The sequence below is a fragment of the Sus scrofa genome, chromosome 1, assembly GCF_000003025.6.
Source record: "Sus scrofa isolate TJ Tabasco breed Duroc chromosome 1, Sscrofa11.1, whole genome shotgun sequence".
Taxonomy (NCBI): domain Eukaryota; kingdom Metazoa; phylum Chordata; class Mammalia; order Artiodactyla; family Suidae; genus Sus; species Sus scrofa.
In genome coordinates, this window is record NC_010443.5 from 214,612,074 (window position 1) to 214,625,079 (window position 13,006).

The 13,006-nt window shown below is 37.4% G+C and overlaps 1 long non-coding RNA gene across 1 annotated transcript in view; it reads right to left on the reverse strand.

The window, feature by feature from the left end:
* Positions 1–13,006, reverse strand: part of LOC110255532 — a 377,997-nt gene that overhangs the window by 59,059 nt on the left and 305,932 nt on the right. The gene's annotated exons all lie outside the window — the stretch shown is intronic.

Sequence of the window (13,006 nt, forward strand, 5' to 3'; positions counted from 1 at the left end):
ATTTGCCCCTGTAGGTCCATTCTCTACCCTGTACCGCCCTGTGCTCTAGAGGACTAAACACTAGGAATCACATCACCCAGGCTGTTTCACTCTGCAGCTTTCAGCTAACTGTTCACTAATGGGAAGCACTGGAGGAAACCTAGAGGGCAGGAGAAAAGAGAAGTCAGGGTATTCATTTCCCTCTATAACTCTGCTGGAATACAGTTAAGAAGTAGCTATGATCAATCCTCTGTCTAGGCCCAATGCTGCTGTCAAATACCCTCTTTTTCATGGTATATTAGTGTCCTGTGGCTGCTACAACAAATGACTACAAACTTGGTGGCTTAAACCACAGAAATGTATCATCCTACTGTTCTGTAGGTCAGACATCCAACAAGGTCTCCATGGGCTAAATCAAGATGCTGGCAAGACTAGGTTCCAAACTGGAGGTACAATGGAGAGTCCATTTCCCTACCATCCTCCCTGTCTTTTTTTTTTTTTTTTTTTTTTGAATAATGCCTCCTTTCCTCTACCTTCAAAGCCAGCAATGTGGCATTTCTCAGACACTGCTTCCTTCATCATATCTCTTTCTGACCTTAGCAGGGAGAGGTTCTCTTCCTTCAAGGACTCATGTGATTAGGTTGAACCTATTAGAATCATTCAGAATAATGTTCCCATCTCAAGGTCTTCAAACTTAATGACATCTGCTAAATCCTTTCTGCCACAAAGGCAGCATATTCATAGGCTCCAGGGATTAGGCACAGCATCTTTGAGGTGCCATTATTTTTTCTACTTTACATCAGGTTAGCTCTACTGTTCCAGTAACCCTCTTCCCTCTATCTTCCTCTTCAAGCCTAGAGGTGGCAATGGCTTTTTGATGTTGCTAATCTCTGAAGCCTCATCATTTGATGCTGGTTCCTCTACCCTACTCTCAGCTCTCCAAACAGTTCATTTTTGTTATTCTTTTCCTTTTTTTTTTAGGGCTGCACCCATGACATATGGAAGTTCCCAGGCTAGGGACTAAAACAGAGCTATAGCTACTGGCCCATGCCATAGCCACAGCAATGCAGGATCCAAGCCACATCTTTGACCTACACCACAGCTCAAAGCAATACCAGATCCCCAACCCACTGAGCAAGCCCAGGGATTGAACCCGCATCCTCACGAACACTAGTCAGATTTGTTTCTACTGCACCTCCAAACAGTTGATTTATTAAATTTTCTCCACTTAACCCTATGAGCATGACATATGATTCTTGCCAGGACCCTAATACCCTAATGCTCACTCATTCACCATAGAAAACTCTGTGGCTGGAGTCTCACTGCAATTAAAAGGCCACTGATGATCCCATTAACCTGTGATAATCTTTAGCAGAGTCCAAGTTATCAGCTGTCTGGATGAATTAGGACTAGGTTTACCTACCACTTGCTTTCCTTACACATCTCTGTGAGTGAAAATGATGATGAGATGGATTTTCATACTTGGGATATATGAAGATGTGGTTTTCTCAGCAAAGCTGATACCCAGGTAGCTCCATTACTTAAGGCACTATTTAAACATGAATTCACCTAGGTCCTCCTCCACAACCAAAAGGATGAGGCACCTGAGTTTCTGTTGAAAAATGAATAACATCAAGGCCCTGCTGGGTTGAGAGCAAGACAAGTGAGGTTCATTCCAATATGTTCTTCCTTTCAAAAGACGTGTTTCTCATCCTTTCACCTCTACATTATTGCCTCATGATAAGGAACATCTGCTTTGGCAAGGAAAAAACTTGCCATAGGTCTTGAACCTAAATTATTTGACATCTCCATGACTCATTGGAGATACCATCCACATGGTGAATGCAATGAGCTATACGAATTTTCACATTCTGTCTAGTGCCCAGTAAGCTCAATAAGTTCCTAGGGGATGTATTAAATCCTGCCTATTTTTCAAGGTCAAGGCCAAATCCTCACCTCAGGAACATTTCCTCAATTTCCCCAGACTTCAAAGATTTCATTTTCCTTTAAGTTTTTACAAATCTTGAATCTAATATAGTAAATATTTATAACTTATTAACAGTAAAGGACATAGTTTCCTCCAGAGAGGTACCTTCTTCTGCTCCTTTAGCATTTCTCTTTGTGACAAACCTAGTGGTGAGTATAGCATAGATGCTCAGAAAACATTTTTCAATTTATGTTTTTCTAAATAGATTGCTGTCTTGAAGGGTACATCTCTTCTATCTTTCCTCCAGCTGTCCCTGGCTCCATTTGACATTCTGAGCTCAGAGAGAAGGTAGTACAGAACCCATCTATACAAGGAAACAGTCTCTCCTCATTAAACAAAGTCACAAAAATGTCTGTTTTCTAAACAATGGAAAACTGTCCTATTTTAAATGATATGCCCAATACACTAATAGTGATCTATCAGAAAGAGAAATGATGAAAACAATCTCATTTAAAATTACATCAATTGGAGTTCCTGTCATGGTGCAGCAGAAAAAAATCTGACTAGGAACCATGAAGTTGCAGGTTCAATCCCTGGCCTCACTCAGTGGGTTAAGGATCCAGTGTTACCTTGAGCTGTGGTATAGGTCGCAGAAGCGGCTTCAATCCTTCATTGCTGTGGCTGTGGCATAAGCCAGCAGCTATAGCTCTAATTTGACCCCTAGCCGGGGAAACTCCATGTGCCACAGCTGTGCCCCTAAAAAGCAAAGCAAAACAAAACAAAAAAAGAAACAAACAAATAAATAAAATTACAGCAAAAAGAATAAAATACCTAGGAACAAATTTAACAAAGGAGATGAAAGACTTGTACTCTGAAAGCTATAGGACAATGATGAAAGAAATTAAAGACAGCAAGAACAAATGGAAATATATCCTGTGCTCATGGATTGGAAGAATTAATAACATCAAAATGTCCATACTACCTAAAGACATCTACAGATTCAATGCACTTCATATCAAAACACCAACACAACTACTCACAGAACTAAAACAAATAATCCTAAAATCTGTATGGAATCACAAAAGACCCTGAACAGCCAAAGCAATCTTGAGAAAGAACAAAGCTGGAAGTATCACACTCCCTGATTTCAAACAATATTACAAAGCTATAGTATTCAAAACAGACACATAGATCAATGGAACAAAATAGCCCATAAGTAAACTTACACTTATATGGTCAATTCATCTACAACAAAGGAAGGAAAACATACAATGAGAAAAATAAAGCATATTTAATAAACAGTGTTGGGAAAACTGGACACCTTCATGCAAAAGAAACATACTGAACCATTTTCTTATACTACACACAACAGTAAACTCAAAATGTATTATAGACTTAAGTGTAAAACCCCAAACCATAAAACTCTTAGGATAAAAACAGAGGGAGTATGCTATTTAACATTGGTCTTATCAGTATTTTTTTGGATCTGTTTCCTCAGGCAAGGACAACAAAAGCAAAAATAAACAAATGGGAAAAGCTGAAAAGCTTTTGCAATCAAGGAAACTATCAATAAAACAAAAACCTACAGAATGGGAGAACATATGTACCATGATATATCCAATAAGCAGTTACTATCCAAATTATATAAAGAAAGTACACAGATGAATACCAAAAAATAATTTGATTTAAAAATGAGCAGAGGACCTGAATAGATATTTCTCCATATAAGATATACAGTCAAAAGACACATGAAAAGAAGACATTCAAAATCATTAATCATCAGGGAAATGCAAATCAAAATCACAATGTCATCACTTCACACTTGTCAGAATGGCTATTATCAAAAAGACAGAAGATAACAAATGCCAATGAGTATGTGAGAAAAAGGTAACTCTTATGCACTGTTGGTTGGGATTTAAATCAGTACAGCCACTAAGGATACAACATGGGGTTTCCTCAAAAGATTAAAAGTTGAACTACCACAAAATCCAGCATTTCCACTTATGGATATTTACCTGAAGAAAACAAAAACATTAATTTAAAAAGATATGTGCACCCCTATGTAAATTGCATTGCAGCACCATTTACAAGAGCCAAGATATGGATGCAATCTAAATTTCCACTGATATATACATACACACACATATATGTATAGTGGAATAGTAGCCATTAAAAAAAAGAGAACTGTCTTGTCATTTGTGACAATATGGATGAATAATCTAAAGGGTATTATGTATTATGCTAAGTGAAGTAAGTCAGGAAGAGAAAGTCAAATATTGTATGATCTTATTTACAGGTGGAATCTAAAAAAAATGGAGAAACAAAACAGAAACAGACTTATAGAGAGAGCAAATTGATTGTCAGAGGGAGGGGCTAAGAAGGTTCGTCAAAATAGGTAAAGATTAAAAAGTACAGACTTATAGGTAGAAAATAAATTGCAGGGATATAATACCCAGCATGAGGGATACAATTAATAATGTTATAATAATTTTGTATGGTGACAATTACTGATCTAACGGTGATCATGTCATAATGTATTTGATTGTCAAATCACTATTTTGTACATGGATGGATGGATAGATGAGTAGATGCATAGGTAGGTAAGTAAGTAGGTAGGTAGATAGAAAGAAAGATAGATGGAGAAAAATAAATGATTTGCCCTAATATCAGACCACATGTCAGGCTATGTACTATAATTTTGACTTTAGGAAAAATGCTAATTTCTATATTCCTTATAGAAATAAGGATAGTGTAGGTTATGCTGCAAGAACAAGTAAGTCCATGATTTCAGGTGCTTAATACAACAAAGGTTAATGTTTCTCTTACATGAAATCTGCTGCAATTTAGGTGACTCTATAGGGCACACATCCTCCATGCAGACCCTTATCAATCCAGGCTGATGCACGATTCTCCACCCTCAAGTTGCACTGTCTGGAACACACCAAAAGAGAATGGTAGAGAGCCTCATGCTAACTATTAGATCTTTAGGTGATACACATCACTTCTGGTTACAAATCAATGATCAAAACAAGGTCACATTGCCCTGTCTAATGGCAAATAGTAGGAGAGATTGTGATTCTATTCATTAGGAAGGAGAGAAGTGAATAAGACAGAGGTGAGCATGGGAAGTTCTACTACATTCCTTAGGATACTTGTCTTTGTCTGACTGCACAATGAATGATGAGTTTACCTCCTCCTAAACTACATATCCCTTGAAGGCAGAGATTCCATCTGATCTATCCCCAATTCAACCCCCCAGTGCTCTCTCTCTAGCACAATCCCTGAAACACTATCCAAACATATTTATCAGTTCATTTTTTTTTTAATTTACCCAATAGTTACTGAATGCTTACCATGTGCCTGGTATTGTTCTAGGTGATGGTGATATGACCTGGAACAAAATAGATAATGTATCTCCAACCTCATGAAACTTAGATTTTAGTGTTAAAGGAAGAAAAAAATAGACAAAATATATAGTAAGGTGGTTGTTGATGAGTACTCCAAAGAAAAGTAAAGCAATGGAAGAGGTTGTTAAATGCAAAGGTGGCAGGGGTGGGAGGAGTACTGACCAGAGAGTCTTTGGCAGCCTGTGGTAACAGAGATAAACAAGGATAAAGATTTAATGAGATTAGTCTTGATGGTCTCAAGGAGGTAGTAGTGGTGATGCCATGAGTTTTGAGAGCAGGAGGAAGAAGTGGGGCCCTTGCCAGAATAATGAAAAGTTTGGAGGTTCCCTTTTCAACTTCTATACATATAGATGCCAAGTCCAGAAAAGAGCTAGAGTTTCTGACTGTCCTTTTGACTTGCAACCAGAAGCATGGAGACAAACCAGACGGCATTTTAACTGAATCCCAGGCATAAATTTAATTGGTTTTCTCCATCATACTCTTCAGGTATTTTTGGTTTGTTTGTTTTTCTCCTTTTTTTGACTCAAGTAGAAATTCCCAATAGCATCTGTAGTCCATTAAGATGTCCTTTCTTAAGGCTATTACTGCTTCTCTATACTCTCTTCACCCTCAGGTGAAATTTCTGCCTTATGATTTGTTGGACTGAAGACTTTAAAAATCTGTGAATTAAAGACCTCTTTGAAGAATGTTCCTTCTGTGTTGATTTTCTTTTTCACTTTCCTTCATGCTTTTATCCTCTTAACCCCACCCAGATAACCATCTGGACTATGGTATGAATGCAACATAAGATATATCTTTTGTTCAGCTATCTATGGTAAGTGGGTGATCTTTGTTCAGGTGACAGCTAAGAATTTTTCTTTAACAGAATAGATTTTAGAAATTTCCATTATTTTATTAACACCTATAATACCTAAATCCTCCTTGCAATGAGAAAAGGAAAGTAGAGAAGCGGGTGGCCCCAGTTCTGTCTCTGAGCTCTAGGTATTAAAGATCTATGTATGTTTTTGAGACCAGAACAAGTTTTAGTTAGTGAGTTTTCCAATTATTAGTAAATCATTATCATCAGTTTTATAGTAATTGTCATTTTTATTACTTTATGTAGGCATAGTAATAAGTGCTATGTGTGTATTACATTTACACATACTACATTTTATTATGTAAGAGTGGAGTAGGCACATATTATCCTCATTTTATATATAAGAAGGCTCCTAGAAGCTATAATTTGCCTAAGTTTATATTGTTAAGAAGCAGTTGTTTTGCTCACTAATGTATCCCAAAGACATGCAGTACAAGCTACTCAGACATTAAATAAGTATATGCATATAAATGTGTGTATAAATAAATAAATAAATAAAATAACAGAGTATTTGTGTTTAAAATTGATGCTCCTACACTCTAAATCCTCAGAAAATTGGTAGTTCCTACACAAACATGATTATTTTAAACTCTAAACTTCCTATACTTAACACATTTGCCAACAGTGTTCATTCACAATTTAGTCGTAATTGTCCACTTAGTTAACAGTGGATAATACACACAAGGTTCTTGCCATTACTGACTTTACTGCTTAGCAGACAGTAACTTGAGAGCCCACTACAGATTTTTAAAAGGATTTTAAAAATTGATTGCCTTCCATCACCGTGGGCTTGTCTTAGACCGATGGGTTCTCAGTCAGGCAGTTTTGTCCCCCAGGAGATATTATACAATGTCTGAAGATATTTTAGGTTGTTAAAACAAGGGAGGAGGTTCTATTAGCATCTAATGGATACAGCCAAGGATGCTGCTAAACATCCAGCAAAGAACAAGTCAGCCTCACACAACACGGAATCATCTACCCCAAAGTGTCAGAGTACAGAGGCTGCAGATGCTGCCCTAGACAAACTAGAAATGATGCAGAGGTGGCTCATTTTCCTGATCTATCTTTCAGTATCAACCTCTTCACCCCACCATAACTTCTATGTAGACAGACATATATATATTTCCAGGGCCCTTATGTTCAGCTCTCCTCGGGGAAGCCTTTGTTTAACAAGAACTCATTCTCCAGACCCCTTCAAAAACTCATTTCTCTTTTGATCCTACTGATAGAGGCTTGCAAGATGATTGACTAACCAATCTCATATATTAAGTACTTTCAACTTAGCTTTGAGCTTAAAATGAATCATACAGGCCAATTACCCACTGAATGGAGGAGGTCTAAAAAAAGTTTAGAATAATATTTTTCTCTTATTTCCCCCCCAGAGTATAATATTTTATTTTCATTGGCCAAACAAAGCGCATCCTCCAACCTTGTCATCTAAAATGAAAGTATCCCAAGGGGCCCTCCAGGATAGCAGGTGGATGGTATAATTCAGTCAGAAGATAAGGAAAGAAGTTTAATCTCCCCAAATTGCCAAGAATTTTCCCCTGATTAGGAAATAGAATTCTGAAACTCTGCATAATTTAAAAATATTTCATGTGCTAATGGAAAAGGACTGAGAATAGAAATAAATCTCTGCTATAAATAATCAATGCTATCAAAATGTCATGGTAAAACACTCCTCTGATAGGGACAAAGACAAATCATTTTCTAGGGTTTTATCTGGAGAGCATCAGGCTGTGTGTGAACCAGAATGACTTCTTATTCATTTTGCTTATTTATTAGTTTGAATATCTGTCTCCAACAACTTCTGTTAATGACTATCCAGATTTAAAATGAAATGCTGTATTTGTATATATATGCATATAATATATACCCCATTCATGTGTGCATGCACACACACACACATATAAACTGCAGCAAAATTGCACCAAAGAGACATGGAAAAAATAGTAGCTGTTGATGGGCAATTGAGAGGGTGGTACCACTCTCAAAGTTCTAGTTGATGCTACAATTATTTAATATGTTCATCTTACCAAAAGATTCACTATTATTTAAAAACGTTTGTCTTATTCATCTTTCTACTTCATTTGCTCAGCACAGTGGCCAGCATATAGTAAGGGCTCAATCAATACTTATTGCTACCATGAATGACTACATGAGTTCATTCATTTTGATTTATAAATACCAAGTCTCCACATTTCCTGACAGTGTGAGATTAGAAACAGAAAGAAACACACACACATACACACACAAAGGAAAAGAATGATGTATGCTAGGAATGTAACATTCCAATAAGAATAATTTGGTAAACTATAATACAACTTAGATTAAATCAGAGGGAAGAACAAGCTGATATAAAATGGAATTATTAGAATAAATTAATGAAAGAAGGAAGGAAGAAATAAATGAATGAGGAAGTGAGTGCATGGCCATTTGTGCTCTTCCAAGTAATCCAAATTTGAGTGCCCATGCTGAGATGCTCCCTTTGGTCCTGGGGTTGTAAAGACAAGTAAAACAAAACCACAGCCTTTACAAGAGGTTGGAGTTGGAGAGTGCTCCTCAGCCTTTGGCTGCACATTTGAATCACCTGGAGAGAATTTTAGGTACTAATACTCAAGTACTTGTCTGCTCCCAGAGCAATTAAACCAGAACCTCTGGGAAGGAGGCCCACTCAAGCATCAATAGTTTCTAAAGCTCCCAAGATGATCTCAATTACAGTCAAGGCTGAGAACCATGGGTTTCCAGCCTAGCGGAGAAAAGTAATAAAATCAAGTTCATTGAAGAAAGGTCTGTAGAACATACCTTCAGAAAAGGGCTGAATGGGAACTAGTATTTATGCAGCATCTACTCTATCCTAAGCAAGGTGCCCTGTGTTTTATTTCTGTCTCATTTCACTCTCATGGCATCCCTAGGAGGTATTATTATTCACAATTTAAACACCAGAAAATTAAGGCATAGATGGTAGAGACAAAATCCTTGCTATAAATGAATTCTCAAGAAACCACAAAAAAGACAGATCCTAAGAAAGAGATATTGTGGGGAAAAGAGGAAGTTTAAATGGAACCCAGGAGACTTGAGTTCATATCTAATTGCTGTCACCGATTGGATGACAGTCGCTTGACTTGTTAAGGTCACTAGAAATGGGAGTAACAAGGTTAAAATCTAGAATCCTATAATTTTAGTGAAAGTACCCTGGAAACAAATTTAATAGCAATGTGGTAGCTGCAATCAAAGAGGGTTAAGAGATGTCAGAGATGGAGGTCTGGCCACCAGTCTAGGCTTCAAGAGGTATTAGAATCTGGCTGAGGTTGCCACAGTTTACAGTTAGTCCTTGACTTTCTAAATTCAAAAATATACCTGTGAGGATACTGGTTTGGCTCTGATGGATTGATACATAATGATTCAAGATTAAAGAGTCTGATGTATACACCAGTCTGCCAAAGTATTTCTATATAAAATGAGAAGTGTTTCAATTAATTTTATTCAGGCCAAGGTCACTTGGTATATAAATCAAATCAAAGCATGTGGTGTGAAAGAATTTTCTTTTTGGTCCCTACAGCATTATTTACTTCTTTTGCCCTGCAAGGACTATGTACCCTTCCCAGAATAGAACAGATAAACACTCTTTTTTTTTTTTGAGATTTCTTATACTACATTCCATCAATTCCATATCTTTCTATTAATATTGTCTTTTTATACTACACTTGCTATTTCAGCTTTCCATTAATCAGCTTCAGCTGTTTCACTATAAAAGCTTTAGTTTATATCTGATTGTGTTACACCTTTAATCATATAATTACAAAGCATCAAGTTACAGGCTCAGCTGTGTTCATAGATTCAAGTTCATTCCACATCAAGTTCTTGAAGGAAACAAAAATAGAACTGAGAGGAGACAAAGGATCCTTGTCCAGGCTCTTCCTCCAATGTCTGTACCACTTTGGGCAAATTATTTAATATTTCTGAGCATGAAGACTCTCTTTGTGAAAAAGGGAGAAAAATATTACCACTATCTCTTTTTGCCTGTAAAATTTTTAAATAATACATTAATTTAACCGCACAGTAGACACAGAGGAATTTAGTAATATGTTTTTCCCAATTTTCCACCCGATCATCTTGACTGGGTTTGATATACTCAGACAATCTCTAAAACTGAATTACTGCAACAAATCACCAATCTCATTTGCTTTACTTAAATTTTCCTTAATTGCACTTTCAACTTTCTCTTAACATTTTGAAGGTATTTTTCTCTCTCCCTCAGGTTCCAACAACCCTCTGTACAGAGCTCTATAATTTCCCATGATCTTTTAGAACCTCTTGTAAACTTGGTGATGTCTCTAAGAAAGAGGCAGACTATGTGGTACTGTTATTTCCACTTCCCAAATGACAGATAAGTAACACAGTGGGTAGGTGATGGACTCAAGTAGCTTTCTCTTGATTCCAAGTGTTCTCTCCACTGAGCTGTGAGTTTCTTGACTCTCTCCACTTTCACCAATTTGTATGAGGCTCTAGGCAGTCATTCCATCCCCTGGGTTCTACTTTTCCCTTTAAAGCGAAAGCTTAGAAGTTGCTTCTCCGTGACCCTTAGCTTTGGTGAGATGTTTTAGGGCCTAAGAGGGCATAAAAATGGAGAAAGACTGAAAAGCATAAAACAGATCAACTAAAATTAATTAAAGAGTCTCTGAATCAGTCCCACAGGCATAAAGTTTAAGGGGTTAGGGGTCTTTTAATCTAGAAAGAAAGAAGACCAAGCAGCAAACTCATTAACTCTCTTTCTCCACATGCAGGGTTAGGACAAGGGACAGTGAACAGCTGTTCTCAGAACTAAATGTTAGAGACTATGTAACCACAGGGATTTAGATCAGAGCTTCCTTACTGCAAGGATAATTAAGCATGAGAACAGAACTCAAAAAACAAGTTTCCTGTGTAGTCACTACTCCTGATAAAAGCCTTCATTCTCATAGGCAGGAGAAGGGGCGGGGGAACACAGGTGATAGAAAGATTTATCTTACCCCCACCTTGGGTGATATAACAGCTTCTTGGGGTAACAGAGATGAGGGGAGAATAGTTTTGAATGCATACTCAATACTACAGTATTATGTATTTGGAAAACTCAGATGGCTTTATTATTTTCATAGTGTAAACTATAACAGTCAAGTGTATCATGAGCAAGGAGGAATCTTAATGGAGTGGTGATAAGAATCACAGTAATAGTTTGTGTTTATAAAATGAGTGCAGAAGTAGGGAGATTGTTGGAAGAAAAAGGAAGGAAGGAAGGAAAGAGTGAAAGAAAGTGAAAGAAAGGGGGAAGAAGGGAGGAAGAGAATGGAAGCATCTTGGTGGGGTTTGTATTTTGGTTTTGTTTTGTTTTGTTTTGTCTTTTTAAGTCTGCACCCACAGCATATGGAGAGTCCCAGGCTAGGGGTCAAATTGGAGCTACAGCCCCTGGCCTATGCCACAGCCACAGCCACACCAGATCTGAGCCACATCTGCAAACTATACCACAGCTCACAGCATCACCGGATCCTTAACTCACTGAGCAAGGCCAGGGATCGAACCTGCAACCTTATGGTTCCTAGTTGGATTCGTTAACCACTGAGCCATGACGGGAACTCCAAGAATGGAAGCATCTTGATGCCTGCTTACATCCTGTTTCCAATGACAGGTAGAATCAGCTTGGAGGCAGAACACCAGACTAGAAGTCCAGACCTCTTCCCTATTGTGATATATGTAACAAGAGGGGATTGAATAATGGGCCCCCGTAGAATAAAGAACAAGTAACAAAGAGGTATCAGGGCTGAGGTTTACTCAGTAAAAGTAAAGCTTAAGTTTCCTTGAGCACAAGAAATAAAGAACACGAGTGTAGAAAGAATTAAAAAGGATAGGAAAAAAAAACCCTCAGCTTCCTGTCAACACAGGATGTGGTATACCTAACCTCATACAATTTTTTAATCAATATACAAAAGACCACACACTAAGTATTAAATAGAGCTATAATGTATTTATCAATAATAGAACCATGGAAACTGTTCCTTAAAATCTAGTCTTTGCACATATGAAGTACATTTTTGGTCACTTGAAACTGCTATGGACATGCAATTAAAAAATGTTTTTTTCCCAAAATGACCCTGTTTCCACCCCTGTGTGAAGCAGATGCATGGAAAGTTTCAAATTTTAAATTTACTCTGTGTTGAGGTTATCCATGTGCAAAAATAATCTTAAATGATTTTTTCAGCATAAAGCTGAGGGTCAGCTTCTTTTACTTCTTCTTCAGCTGCCCAAGTGTCAGAAACAGCTGAACAGATGTTTCTCTCAACATTCAACAACCAGAAAAACTCACCTTTGGGATGAAATCAAGCATGAACATTTAAAGCCCAAAGGATAATTTTTCAGCAAGTTGCAAGCAAGTGGAACATGTTAGGGAGGCCACTGACTATGAAATCTCAGGAGTGGATCCCTCTTGGCAAAGAAACTGATGGCCAAGCCAGGCTAAGTCACTGTACTTACTCAGAATGTACAACATGTATATGATAAGAAGACATGGCATCTGCTTTCAAGTGGATTGGATCCTAATGAGCAATCAAACAACAATATGAATCAGCAAAGGCCAATTAAATTCTATCTTTTTATCATTTTTTTTTTTAATTTGGCTGCAAATGAGTGACTTACCTGCCTGGTAGATCCTATTTGGGAAGAAATGCAAGATGCTATCTCTGTGTTGTGTCCAAATTGAAGAATGCTCAAGATACTATAGATTAAGCATGAGTTGAATGCTACTCAAGGTGCTACCTGTGTGTTACATGCAAGTTGAAGGATGCTCAAGGGACCACTTGTACA